The sequence below is a fragment of the Leptinotarsa decemlineata genome, unplaced genomic scaffold (genome assembly GCF_025532065.1).
Source record: "Leptinotarsa decemlineata unplaced genomic scaffold, Ldec_3_MD MMD2_P_RNA_scaffold_4, whole genome shotgun sequence".
NCBI classification, from domain to species: Eukaryota; Metazoa; Arthropoda; class Insecta; order Coleoptera; family Chrysomelidae; genus Leptinotarsa; species Leptinotarsa decemlineata.
Window position 1 is genome coordinate 6,050,786 of NW_027412531.1, and position 13,702 is coordinate 6,064,487.

A 13,702-nucleotide genomic window follows, 5' to 3' on the forward strand; every position below is an offset into this window, starting at 1 on the left:
AGATATCTTGACACATACGAAACGTTGTCCAAAAAATTTACAAACCGATCAAGGTAAAGAATTTCACAACAATAAGTTTCAAACTTTGATGAAAAAACATGGAATAAATCACTACAATACGTACAGTATCACGAAGGCTTCTATGGCTGAACGTATCATTACAACATTAAAAGAAAGACTTTTCAAATATTTCAGTCTGAATGGCACCTACAAATGGTTGAATGCCTTGCCTGAAATAACAAAATCCTACAATGATACGCGACACTCGAAGACGGGCATACAACCTTCGAAAATTACCAAAACTAACGAAAAACAAATTCTCAAATCAACATACACCCATGTGAAAATAGCTGGACCGAGAAAATTCAAATTCGGTGATGTTGTACGAATCAGTAAGGCGAAACACGTTTTTGAAAAAGGCTATACGCCCAATTGGACTACGGAATTATTCAAAATTGTCAAAGTCAATATTACCAACCCCGCCACCTTCATGCTAGAAGATATGCAGGGTGCACCTATTAGGGGTGCTTTTTATGGAGAAGAATTACAAAAAACTGCAAATCCTGATATATATCTCGTTGAAAAAGTCTTGAGGAAGAAAGATAAAAAATGTACGTAAAATGGCTGGGTTTGGATAACAAACATAACACTTGGATCGAAAATGTCGATTTTGTATAGAATCTTATGGAAAACAAGCACACTGACAATGTATTGGGAGGGCCTTTTGTGAAGAAATATTTGTGCGTGATCTGAAGCTATAAGAGCGCATGCAAACACAGATGGACATTCAGTTTGAAAATGTCTCTCGATAGTGGTTACGGTAATGAAGTTGAAGTAATGTTCGACAGTGATGGTGAAGATTATAATGGAACTAAATGCAATAGACAGAGCGTTGGAGCAATACGAAATGGCTGCTCGAAACGAACATCAATTGCTGTTGATGGCATTCCCCATGTCATCTTATGAAATTCGATGTGGCCTAAGTCCATGCAGAGACTTCAGCCCATGCATAATTTTGAAGCAGCAGTTCTCCATTCGTTCCATCAATTTAACAAGTTATGAATGGGCGACCCTCATTGACATCCTGCAACAAATAAAGGAAAATTTCTTTGAATCACAAATCGATGGATATGTAGACGAATATGATCCAATTACAACACGTTGCGGGGATTACATTTACGTCACACAGTACATCGAAAGTAATACCAAACAAGTTTCCATTTCCAAGGACACCACGAACATGGAGCTGTTTCAACGAGATGTAAACGATATCCTGAATACTCACCTTGGTATGCTCTCTGACCGTATCGCTATGCTGGATGCTTTGAACTTTTGTGATTATTATCGAGGTATTTTCAATATCATAAAATCATGGTTACGTGAGAATAAAACTAATTTAACTTTGGAAGACATTATAGAAGGTTTTTGTCAAGCCTCAGCTCTAGATAGTCTGTATGCTAATGCTTTACGTGAATATTTATTTTATTATAAACAAAAAATAGTGTATGATTTATGTAATAAATGAGAAAACGTTGTAACATTTGTTTCATTTAATGTATAAGGTGAAAACAACAGCTTTAAAAAGTTATTTGATGGAAAAAAACACCAAAATTTCAATATATATTTTATTCAAATTTTATCAACGTGTGTGTACAACAATAAATAAGTATACAAAATTTCAATATATTTCATTCAAATTATATCAACGTGTACATGTACAATAATAAATAGTATGCAAAAACTGAAATACTCAAACATATTTCTGTTTGTAGTCAATTCTTGAAAAGTTGGTGGTCTCCTACCGCTGTTGAAATTCTCAGAGTAACACACACCTATCAGTCATATTCAAACAGGGACAAAATATATCAATTAATCACATCTATAGAAATAAAATCCAAATGATAACCTCATTTCAAGCTATAGTGCCCCCAAGGTAAAGTGTCGGATGATTTGGAATTAATTTTCGTTTATCGTCGTGTGGACTCAAGCCTATTTTCACCTGCTTGATACTGAAAACGTTGTGAGCGTATGATCGAACAGTGAACTGCTCACATATTTTTTCTTTAAAATTTCTGAGACAATCGATATAATCTTTGAAATCAATTTTATTTCTGACTACATTATATCGAATTCCCTTTGATTTTTTGATAACTTTTCCACCCTGCACTTTGTAGGTGTACATTTTGGAACGTTACCCTGCAAAGTGCGTGATGATTTTACCATTTGCTTCATCTTTCATTAACCCAGGAATTTTTTTATTCACAAGTGGAATTTGAAATTTATTATCGGGCGAATAATCGGAAGTATCAAATTTTGATAGGTTATTTTCGATGAGTTCTGAATAGACATCTTCACACGTTATTTCGTAGATGAAGCTATCTGTATCTGTATACATTAACTTGCAATTTTCTATACCTAGAGTGGGCACCATGAAATCGTAATGGAAATCAAACATGCATGTTTTTGAAATATCTAAAATTGCCATTCCGATGTACAGATGTTTATTGAAAACAAGTTCAGTCTTTTTCAATTCAATAGCCACCAAGTCTGTATCGAAAACGGTTCGACTCTGAAATCGAGGGCTCGCAATTAAATTTTTGGCGCCATAACGACCGTTCCAGGAATTCACAAGTTTGACCACCCTGTGTAATCGAATGTTTTCCATCGTTTTCCCAAAAATAGCATTTACCATTAGTTTATATAGATTTTTGCCAAAAGAACTGGTGGCTGCAGCCCTTAGACGAGTATTCAACTCGATGTAGGGACGCAGCCATGCAGATTGTTTGAATTTCACAACCCGATGAATTTTGGTTAGAATCAAACCGTTTTTCAATGCTTGTTTCAAGTTGCGATAATGCAAAATATATTTGTCTTTATGATACAGGGTATCCATTAATTTTTTTTGTTTAGAATTTGGTGGTGCTTGATGCTCTGGACAAAACGGAAAATCTTTATGTGAATCATGTAATCTCTCAGGGTATTCCAAATCAACTTCCAATATGTAGCCTTCTGATGCATTGTCAGGAATTTCAGTTACATCTTTGTCAAAATTTTCCACCCACTGAAAACCGTCGTAAGGTAAAAATTCTGACATTGCCCACCCATATAAATTATTGACGTCTAAATATAAAAGATATTTTGAAGGTTTTTCGGGATTGTATGCTTCCATATATTTATTATTTGCTTCAGAATATCTATTTGAACAAACCGATATTACGCCCCTTATCCCCTTTTCTACAAACATAATCATGTCAATGTCTTTTAAAATTTGTAATTTACACTTCGTATACTTCAACATGACATCCCACGTGTACCCAGGCATAGTATAATACCATGCGGGGTCCAACCCATAAGTTGCCATGCTTTTTTGACGTAAATTTTCAAAAACGTCTGCCAGTAATAAAATATCTGTTTTCAAATATAGGTCCGCATACGATCCCAAATTTGTAATTTCGAATGATTCCCAAACATTTTGTGCGTGAGCATATTTCTCTTCTGTTATGTATTCATCATTCAATTTATTATAGAATTCTTCTCGTGATGGTAACTCGGTGATGTTCAATTTTTCCATGCTATCTATATAATCATACGGAAATACTCCCTTCCTGGTGAGAAGAGCGAATTTCTCCTCATCTAAATGACTAAATTCTTTTTTTAAAATTTCCAAATCATTTTGACCCAATGTGGATACTAATTCATCCAACGATGTTCCCATGAATCGAAAAGAATCTATAAATCGAAATTTAATTTTAGTTTCAGCATCCTTCTGTGTAAAGGAAATGTATTTTTCTTTATTTGAGGGAAGTATGCTCACACAACCTTTTTTTGCGATATCTCTGATAATGAAGTGACTGTCGTATCCTGAAAGATTATGAAAAGTAATGGGTACCACGAATAATTTTCGAAAGTTGACATTACAGGGGGCTTGGTGGGCAAAACCGCGGAACGCCCCCGTATAATGATTGTGATCGTACACAATAACATATTTGGGGCGAACGGTTTTTCGCAAATATGACAAGTCGTTGCAGCACCGATATTATTTAAAGGCACTGTCATCGGCTCAATATTCTTAATTTTAGATTCAACAAATTTTGCAATATCAGACAACTCATCGGCAAACCATTTCATACAGTCTTCACCTCGATAGCTTTTGAAATGAGAGAGACTGTCGTCATAGGAACACTTGAAGTAGTAGCCTGCACTGAAAGGTATATGTTTTTGGTATTTTGTAGTTTTGTTAGATATGCTTTCGTTACATTTTTCCAACAGTGACTCGAAATCAGCAAAAATTATAAACGGGCATTTTTGTTTATAAACATAATTTCGAAATTCCACATAATCGTATGTAGGAAAGGAAATTCTACAATCATTTACTTTTTCGCACAAAATAGTATGTTCATTTAATTTTTGCTGACTTGAAAAATAATTTAGGCATCTATCACAAAAGAATTTTTCGTCTTTCTTTTTGTTCAATTGGTTACTTAATAATCGAGACATGTCTTTGATCCAACAATAATGGAATTTAATTTCAGTCTCGTCATCGTCATTAATAGGTGGAGCCTCATAATCGTTCAATTTTGGAAAATATTTGTCTTGAATTAATAACAAATTAACATGTCTGTCTCGTTTTGTTGTCGTGAGTCTGGCAGGTACTACTACAAAAAATGATTTTTCCTTTGCTTGATTCAATTCCAAAGAGTAAACGTTTACAGAAATATTATTAAGTTTTTCAAATTTGGAGATTTGATGTAAATCCATTGGAGTATTTAGCCCTGTAGTATTCAAAACTGAAGAATAGTGTGGATATTTTGACACTCTATTAGAATTTTTTGCTACAGGATACAAGGCGCTAATAATACTCCAGAAGAAGCACATTTCGTCATCGTTTTGTACATTAATGCATGCCTTTTTCATTGCAATTTCTTGTGGCAATGGAATGAAAGAAGAACCGTTACCAATCACATATTTATTAATTGCTACTTCCAACAAAAGAATTTTACTCTAAGCCCACCCCGACAATTGTTCTTCAAATTCGCCTAATTTATTCAATATAACATCCACAGCGTTTTCATTGTACCAAGCAGCCAAATCCGTACCTGAATCGATAACTTTATTTGGCGTACTGAAATATTTACGATCAACAATTTCCCCATCATTCGACTTTTTAATAAAATCCCCTGAAAATGTAAAATTAACTTTGAGACATGACATTTGTTTCAAAATTTTGGAAATCTCACGTTTGAATAATGAAAAAGCATCGCCTAGAAACTTTTTAGGATCTTTATGAGTTAAATTGATGATTACCCCCGTTGTTACTCTACGATTGAAAACATTGTTAACAGTTTGCCACTTTATCCTGGAGCTTCGTCGCTTCAAACCCGAGCCTGTATGTTTATTATTCATCATTTTGACAATCACTTTGAAGCGTTTCAATTCCCCAATTTTTGTAATTATTTTCTATTTTTCCCCAACCGAAAATTTTATTTTTTTCATAGCTAAAATACATTTCCTTATATGTTTATTAATACATTGTATAGCTTGTTTGGCAATATACTCTGAATAATTATCTCTAATAACTGAAAGGTGATTATCAATTACCAACTTAGTTTTTGGAAAATCAATCATTTGGATTCTATTTATTGACATGATTCACCGATATTTTGTTCACAAATGAAATTCTAGGTGTTATGAGTCGGTTTTGGAAGCTGCAGAGAATTGAATTTCGTTCTGTGGACACTGTTGAGATGGTTCTGGAAGCTGCTGTGATTTGAAACTCGATGTGGAAAAGGTTGCTAAGACGATTTTGGATGTGGTTGTTGAGATGACTCTGAAGTTATACTGCACACGTTGATGTAGTGTTCTGAAATAAATGCAATCTTCAATATAAACATACACCAAAGAAAAATTAAATTCAAGAGTGGGGGTAATATCTTTCATGGAGTGATTGTGAAAAATGAGCGAGCTACAGTTATAATTGAAAAAATCAACTGTCATTCAAAACAACGAATTTAAAACACATATTCTGCAAGTACTAAACACATAAAAAATATTGAAAATATTGAAAATATTGAAAATATGCGGATCATATCTATGAATGAAAATAAATTTGAGTCGAACAAAAAATATAGTATACAATCACAAACTCTATACATATATTGAACAGAGAAAAAAAACAGTACTTACCTTAATTTCGTACAATTTCAAATGAAACAACACGACAGCGTATTTTCTAAATGCTTCTCACGAAGTTGGCTGTCAATTTCTTCTGCGGCGTCTGTACAGGTGAATCTGCTATTTTGTTATTTGGTTTCCTCTCCAGGACTGAAATTGAATTTCAGGAAATCCACCTGCGAGAAACCAAAAATAAAAAAAACAATGTTTCAAATTATACGAACACTCTCTCAATAAACGACAACATGAATGGAAGTTATTCGTAACTCACTATGCGTTTTATTCAACTAGAAAGCTGCTCACAAAATGAGCTTCTGTTTACTACATAATAAATGTGTATATAGACAAGATATGGCATTGTCAAAGGCAACTAGATAATATACGAGAAAAACTCTTATTCAGCTTGGAGGATTCTCGAGTAAAATTCATAATCACGTTTTCCGGTTATGAGGCTGCCATCTAACATCAAAACAAATTGTGCGGTACAATAATTACTGTAAGAGATAGTATTCGAGAAAAATGAATGTCAGCAATTACCGGTTCTTATCTTTTATTCATTATTAAAGATTGAGAAATATCAGTAATTGTTATTCCTTATCTTCTGATGTATGTAGGATGAAAATAGTTGCCCAGGGTTGGCTTAAGGAATACGTAAATACCTCTGAACCGTTTTGTATTACAAAATAATTGAAAAAAACGTTAACCGTCAAAAAGTATGTTTAGAAAAACACTCAAGTATATTCAACAACTCCACGACCTTTGAATTAAATTAAATTTGAATAAATTCTTTTGTGAAAAAGTCAAAAACGTATAAAAAATCTTGCAATAAAAATTCATAAAGTGAACATGGAAAACACTTACTTTCAGATAAAATCGTTGCACTTGTCACTAGTATCACTGATACAACTAACTCATCATTTTGCCTCGCAGGAGGTATTTATAGGAAAATAAGTGATGACATATTTCAAAATCAAATAAAGAGCCTTTGTTCCGTCGCTTTGAGAACTGCATATCTCTGGGTGCTGATTCGGCATTGACAGGTATCAATGTCACCTTGGATACGGATAGGAAAATAGTTGATGACATATTATGCAATCAAACAAAGAGCCTTTGTTTCGTCACTTTGAGCCACGTGTCTGGCTTTATCGATAAGTGATAGCGATAATTCTGCATACCTATATTATATATTTTTACCAACTTGAAATGAAACAACATTTACTCAATAAAAATATTCATTTTTTTTATTAAATTTCATAATTATTGTACAACTCTAATCTTGTTGCGTATTCTGGAACAAATTCAACAGTTTTTTTTAAATGACGAAGATCTTGAAATATCTTTTTCAATTCACATTTGAATGGTGTATTCTTTGGAATTGCGCCTGCGCAAATACCCTCATTGACTGATGTCGAACGAATCGATTTCCATTGTTTACACTAGCCTTATCGCATATTTCCTTGGAATTTCACCCACATTCGGTACGTTCACATATTGAACAGAAATTATTGTAGTCGGAAGTACAAAATTTGTTTTTCAGCATCGTTGACGACATATTCTACACTCTGAGGCTGGAACACTTTGTCTTGAATGTGTAAATTATTCAACTGCTTGAGAACCATTTTCTTTTCCTCATATAATTGAATATCTTTACTTATTTGTTGGACACGTCTCTCGAATTCCTCTACTTTACGTCTGTATACTCTGAATGCCATTATAATACTAATTTTTGTTTACCAACGACGTACGAAACATCGTTTTCCTTCGAAACTTATGCTAAACAACGTATTTTGAAATGTCATTGTCGAATACTTCGCTCTCCCATTGCCCTCACGTTGAGTCCACAACGCTTAACTTCTCGACACTTTTGGATCTCCTCTTTCTCCTGACGATGCTAACTTGGTTAACAAAGATACGAGACTTCCTACATGTTGGAACGCTAGACTTCTGTTGAACCGACATGTTTTTTCTTAAATATATTTTGACGCACCCTGTAAACTTCGACGTCATGTTTGTTCTCAATGATGTATTTTGAGACACCCCGTATACAATGACGGATCGCAGATTGTCATATTTTTTCTTAAACCTGATTCATTATTATAAAATATATCACTTTCGCGCTTCCAATTTTCATCGAGTAGTTCACGATTAATTCCAAAACCGGCAACGCTACATTACTCCATACACATTGATTTATTGTACAACAGGCAACGCCGAACCTGCCATGCTGGCATGTATTGACATTTGACAGATGCAGTCTTATGAGTCTAGTGTTTACAGTGTCCTTCTTCAACCAATAGATAGTTCAGCTAGTGACTCATAGATGACTCTGTGTGTTCTATAACTTAATTTTCAAACCGGCAACGCTACATTACTCCATAAACATTGATTTATTGTACAACTGACAACACCTGCTTGCACTAGCAACCGGTAAAACCTCGATCTCCATCTCTCTTTGCATCGATTACGTCACACGCGCCTCTCGCTCTTACACACATACACATCTTTACATGAAATATTAATTATTTCCCAAATCTAAGTATATTTTCCTATCTTCAATATAATAATGATGATTACAATCTACGGAAATCAAAAATAAAAATGCTGTCAAGTATAATGAATGAGTCAATTTCGGTCCCGACAAAACTAACGCTATAAATACCCAACATTCGCAGTTAACTTCAATATCTTACGATGGTGTAGAGGCTAAGGACAATGTCTACGGCGCGGACGATCCAAGTTCGAATCTCATAACTATAAACTTTTTTTAATTAAAATCATGTGACTGAAGGGGGCCGAGGGAGCTGATAGGTTAGGTGGAGTACCAAGGGGGCCGATAGGTTAGGTGAAGTATCAAGGGGGCCGAGGGGCGGAGTTCCACGCTAAAATCGCTACTATACTCGTTCCATCCTGCGTCGATTTCGATGACGCTGATAGGTTACCCCCACTCCCGGTGAGCCAGAATCCGCCTTGTTCATCTACTCACAAACCTTCGAAGCAGCACGTTTAAACACTCCTTTAGATGTCAAAATCGATACTACACGCACCACTCCATCATCGCCAGGATGCACTTGTACAACGCGTCCCAGCTGCCATTTCAGTGGAGGTAGGTGATCCTCCTTTAGGATTACCATGGTACCAGGCCGAAGAATGCTGTTGGAGGAAGACGCACGCCACTTGCTCCTCTGCTGAAGTTGCGATAAATAGTCCTTGGACCACTTAGCCCAGAAGTGCTGTACCATTTGAGTCAGTTGGCGATATCGCTTGAGTTTGCTAACGTTTAGTAGACTCATATCTTCTTGCGGTAGAGCGGCCAAAGATGAGCCAATTAAGAAGAATTTAAACAAGCTTCTACCTGTGTTATGACAGTGTTGAACTCATCATAGGTGAAATTATTATTTCCCATAATTCGTTTTAGATGGAATTTTGCAGACTTTACTGACGACTCCCACAGACCACCAAAGTGTGGAGAATGTGCAGGGATAAAATGCCAATTAATTGATGTTTCAGTAAAATAGTCTGAAAATTTTGACTGCGTTGAAGGATTTTGAAGAAATCCATAAAGTGCCTTTAGTTCATTACAAGCGCCCACAAAATTTGTCCCGTTATCAGAGTAAATATTTTGTGATATACCCCGTCTAGCAGTGAACCTTTTAAAGCAGTTCATAAATGCTTCTGTAGTCAAATCATTAGCCAACTCCAAATGAACTGCCTTTGTGGCGAAACAAACAAAAACGCACAAATACCCCCTAAGGACCTTGTGCCCCCTCAACTTATCAGCTTTAATTCCAAAAGGGCCAGCGTAATCTATTCCGCAATTAGTGAAGGGTCGACTGGGTGTTATACGAGATTTTGGCAAATCGCCCATTATATGTTTAAAATCTATTGGTCGAACCCTAAAACAAGTGACACACTCATGTAAAACGTGTTTTATAGTGCTTTGTCCAGACAAAATCCAATATTTTAAACGAACGTTTGCCAATAAAGCTTGGGATCCAGCATGCAAGTGTTTGTAATGCTCGTGTAAAATGATAAGTTTTGTAAAAGAATGATTTTTTGGTAATAAAATCGGATGTCTTTGTTCGTAGGAAATATCTGCGTTGCGTAGTCGGCCGCCTACTCTTATGAGACCCATGTCATCCAAAAATGGATTGAAAGCTAAAATTTTGCTTGAATTCGGTATTGGTTTGGACTTGCGTAACACATACATTTCCTTTTCGAAACCTTGCTGTTGAGCTAGCCGAATTAATGCTTTAAGAGAATTTTGCATTTCCTCCACAGTTAAATATCCTGAAAACCTGGTTGATGAGGAAGATTTACAATTCCGAGTAAACCTTATACAATAAGATACAACCCTTCGTAATTTCGTAAGACTAGAAAACCTCTGAAATAAGTCTGTTTCAATACTAACACTAAACGCTTGCCGAATAACCTTTACTTCTGGAATATCTACGGGCACCTTGAACCTAGAAATTGGTCATGACTGTTCGTCATTTACCAACCATATCGGCCCATTCCACCATAAGCTGCACGATTTCAAGACTTCTGAGTCTACCCCTCGTGATATATCAGCTGGGTTATCCTGAGACGATATATGATGCCATTGATGTCCCTGAGTTAATTTCAGCTACCCGATTTGCCACGAAAGTTTTCCAATGGTATGGTTCTTCACTTAACCATGATAACACGATAGTAGAATCGCTCCAAAATTGAACCTTGTCAAACCTTATTTTTAAAGAATCCAAAACTTCGCGTGCCACATAATTCACATAATTCCAACCGTGGCAAGTTTAGCGTTTTCACGGGAGCTACCCTTGACTTGGCGCAAATCAATTTCACCTGGGACCCATTTTGATTAGTGGATTTAATATAAATTACTGACCCGTATGCAAGTTCAGACGCATCTGAAAAACAGTGCAATTGAATTTCTGTAGGATTCGTACAAATAGTTTGACGTGTTATTTCCAATTCATCCAATTCCTTCATACCTTGTTTAAACCTAACCCATGACGTGTGTAGATCAAGGGGAAGTGACTCATCCCAACCTAATTTCATTTTCCAAAACTCTTGCATTATTAACTTAGCCCTTATGATTGCAGGTCCTACAAGCCCTAAAGGATCAAATATTTGCGCTGTAACGGATAAAACTGTTCGTTTTGTCGCTCTAGTTTGAGAATCATCAATCGATATTTTATACTGTAAAATATCCCGTTCCGAATTCCACAACAACCCTAAAGCCTTCGTAGTTTTATCGTCTGACAAATAATGTTCTATTTCCGATCTGTCCTCTTCATCGTTGAGAACTTCCGTATGATTTGAGGTCCATTTTCTTAAAATGAATCCAGCTTCTTTCAGAATTTTGCTGATTTGAACCTTCAAAATTTTGGCTTCATTGACTGATTCCGTGCTTAATAGCAAATCGTCCATGTAAAAGTTGTTCAATATGGCCTGACTAGTCATGGGAGAACTTTCTTTATTATCAATGCCCATTTGTTGCAAACACCTAACCGCTAGAAATGATGCCGGTGCCGTCCCATAAGTGACGGTATTGAGTCGATAAATATTTATCGGCTGATCTGGAGAAAACCTCCACATATCCTCTGAAGGTCATGATGTTCTTCTTTAATGTACACCTGCCGGTACATTTTTTCAACGTCTCCTGCTATGACTATAGCATGTTTATGAAAACGAAGTAAAATGTTGAAAAGATTCATTCAAAGAAATACCGGTGTCCGTGCATGCAGACCCATCAAACACCACCCTGCACTTTGTTGTCAATGAAGTCTCTTTGAAAATTCCATGGTGTGGCAAATAGTAAAGTGGATAACCGTTTTCAGAGCTTTTTCTGAACTCTTCTGAAATTCCTAAACATGTCATATGACCCAATTCGATATATTCCTTAATAAAAGCATGATATTGAGTTTTCATATTATCATCCTTGTTCAACTTATTTTCTAGCTGTCGAAATCTTTTTAGAGCTATACCAAATGAGTCACCCAATTTCGGAACATTGTCTCTTAAAGGCAAGTTTACAATAAATCTTCCCCTTTCATCCCTTGTTGTTGTTTCCCTAAAGATTTTTTCACAGTTAAGCTCTTCCCTTGACAATGGTTTTTTTTGTTGGTACTCTTCCACCTCCCAAAACTTCTCGAGTTGTTTTTGTATCTGTACATTCGATGATAAATTACATGTAACCGTATTACTCCGTACTTCCGAGAAACCGAGGACTGGTCCCGAAATTACCCAGCCCAACTTAGTTTTTTGAATAACCGGTTGATTTTTACCCAATTTTATTTGCCCGACACACATTTAATCCCAAAATATTGAAGCACCTAATAAAAGATCCACCTTACTAGGTTTACTAAACTCAAAATCTGCCAGAGTGACATTTGGAGGAATTTTGAAGCAAGTTGAGTCGATGTCTAACGATGGCAAATTTCCCGAAATTTTATCAATTAAAATAAAACTTGGTTCAAATTTGAAGTTATTGGACTTGGAATGAACTGTAGTTTTTACCGAATTTGTGATATTTGTAATACTATGTCCGATACCCGCCACTGGAATCCTGATTTTTTGTGTAGGAAGTTGTAGTCGTTCCCACAATTCTTTTGTCATAAAGTTAGATTGTGAACCCGAATCAAGTAATGTCCTACATTCTTGAAGATTACCATGACCATCTACGATATGTACTAATGCTGTTGATAAAAGAATTTCCGTCGAAGTAACAGTTGCTGTACACTGGTAATTTCGTGAAACCGTTTGTATTTCCGACTGTTGATCATTCACCGATTGCATTGAATTCTGATCTAACCACGCAGATGTACCTACCGATTTACCTTGTACTTGCTCGCCGCTATGCAATAGAGTATTGTGCTTTTTTCCGCATAATTTGCATCCCCCAACGGGACATTGCTCAACCCGATGGCCGTATTTTAGGCAATTCCAACAAGCATTGGATTTTTTAATTTCGTCTCGTTTTGCTGACATACTCAGATTCTGAAATTTTTTACAAGAGAATAGGAAGTGATTCTCCCTGCAAATACCACAAGGTTTGCTTACAGTTACAAATGACCTAGATACGTGTTATCTATCTAATTTACCCTGTGTTTCCATAAATTTATTTAATGATTTATGCTCGTTTTTTCCTGAATCAATAGCCTCCAGAAGTTGACACTTCTTTTCCAAAATACCTAGAAATTCTGTCATTTTAGAAAATGCATTACTGGGAACGCTTTTTTGCCATTCTCGTTTTGTTGTCGGATCTAATTTATTTCCTAAAATATAAATTAATAGAGTGTCCCACGATTCAATAGGCTGACCTAAAGATTTCAAAGATCTAGTATCTCTATTTATCACGTCCACCAGTTTTCTTAATTGCTGAAAAGATTCCTTTTGTATTTGAGGAAAATTATAGATCGAATCTATATGGCTTAAGGCAATGAGCTTTTTATTTTCAAAACGATCTCTCAATAATTTCCATGCTTCCACATAATTTTGTTCAGATACTTCCAAAGCCCGAATAACTTCAGCTGCA

The 13,702-nt window shown here is 35.7% G+C and overlaps 1 long non-coding RNA gene across 1 annotated transcript; it reads right to left on the bottom strand.

The window, feature by feature from the left end:
* Positions 1 to 4,016: 4,016 nt before the first annotated feature.
* LOC141487586 (uncharacterized) lies at positions 4,017 to 8,659 on the bottom strand. Its single transcript, XR_012468458.1, has 2 exons — positions 6,184 to 8,659; positions 4,017 to 5,860 (listed from the first exon to the last, which is right to left on the bottom strand). It is a non-coding gene; the product is annotated as an uncharacterized lncRNA (long non-coding RNA).
* Positions 8,660 to 13,702: the final 5,043 nt, after the last annotated feature.